The sequence below is a fragment of the Magallana gigas genome, chromosome 1, assembly GCF_963853765.1.
Source record: "Magallana gigas chromosome 1, xbMagGiga1.1, whole genome shotgun sequence".
Lineage (NCBI taxonomy): Eukaryota > Metazoa > Mollusca > Bivalvia > Ostreida > Ostreidae > Magallana > Magallana gigas.
Window position 1 is genome coordinate 67,849,367 of NC_088853.1, and position 1,690 is coordinate 67,851,056.

A 1,690-nucleotide genomic window follows, 5' to 3' on the forward strand; every position below is an offset into this window, starting at 1 on the left:
TATCAGCAGACGACAGTGTCCGGAGAACCGCGCGCGATGATTACAGCAGACGACAATCAGTACTACCAGAATCTTCCACACGATATGATATTGGGCGATCGTTCTCTCTCTCTCTCTCTCTCTCTCTCTCTCTCTCTCTCTCTCTCTCTCGATTGATTTGTTAATTATCATTTTTCAAAAGAGGTATGCATTCAGTAACACTTTCATTTTATTATTATGTTAAATCATAAAAAATAAAAAAAAATAATTCAGTTCTGATTGGAATTTAAAAGTGTCTTTTTGAAGTTATAAAAAAATGAATTTAGTAGATCATCATAAGGTTTGTAGCAGAAGTACTTTATTACAGTGGCATCGGAAGCAAATTTAAAGTGTGTGTGTGGGGTGGGGGAGAGAGAGAGAGAGAGAGAGAGAGAGAGAGAGAGAGAGAGAGAGAGAGAGAGAGAGACTTATCAAAGATCTTGACAAGCCCCAAAAAAAGGGGGGGGGGAGGTTGTTTATGGTTATGCATATCTTTGCAACAAAAAAAAGAAAAAACACCGATAAGCCCATGTATGTATGTATATATTTCTACAAAGGTTGATCCATCCGTTTAAAAATTATGACATACAGTGAGAATTGTAAAGCCATGTACAGTGTAAAATGACTCATAAAATAGAAATAATACATATTACCTGCTCTGTGTGAATAGAGATCGATTCCATTCCTGATGCTTGAAAACCCTACGCGACTTGTATGTAATATTGAAAAATATAATTAAAAACAACCTGCCCAAATATAGTTTATGGTTTTTAATTTGTTGTTGCTTTAATAAGCCACGTGTAGAAGCACGGTCTATTTATGTCAAGAATTCCATCCAATTAAACTGATATTTACTGCTTTTCAAATGAAGCTCTGAATGAAAAGTAGTCCGTTAATTTTAAGTCATCCAGTATTACCCCACCGGCCAGCCTTGTGTAGAGAAATTACATTAAACGTTTTGGAGATCTTGATTTTGCTTTGTACCTGTGAATGTCGGACGCTTGCAAGCACACAAAACAAAATGTTTACTAAAAATAGATTCCTTCTTATATTACATATTAGTGTGGAACAGTGATGTAAAATCATGATATAAATAAACACAACTTCGTTATTTATGAACTTAATGCCTTCTCTAGAAATTATATCGCAACGTAGGAGACTAAACGATCTGCATGTAGAATAATTAATCAAAGTTTTATTTTTCACAGCATAATATATCTGATGGCGCATATTTAGATAATAATACTTTTTAGGATTGGTATGAGTAAGTATTTTATAAAAGAGAAGTGAATATTGTAAACAGTCGCTTGTGACGAGTCATATTTTACTATACGCTACAGCGGCGTCGGAAGCAAATTGAAAGAGAGAATGCGTGGGTGTGTGTGTGGAGGGGGGGGGGGGGCTAGGCTTTTCAGAAATCCTGACATGCAAAAAAAGTAGTGGGAGGGGGGTGCTTACCCCCCGGTTCCGATGCCTATGCGCTAATGCATCATGATTAATTTTGACAGTTTTTAATAGTTTTTTCAGATTCAAAACCTTCGTCCATGCACTAGATACGGATATCTTTGTTTACAGCTTTATTATTTTACAGAGTTTTTCCAGTTTACCTGCATTTTTATATCAGCAATATTCTATGATCTTTCAATGAACATCTGGTCCAAGTGTTTACCTA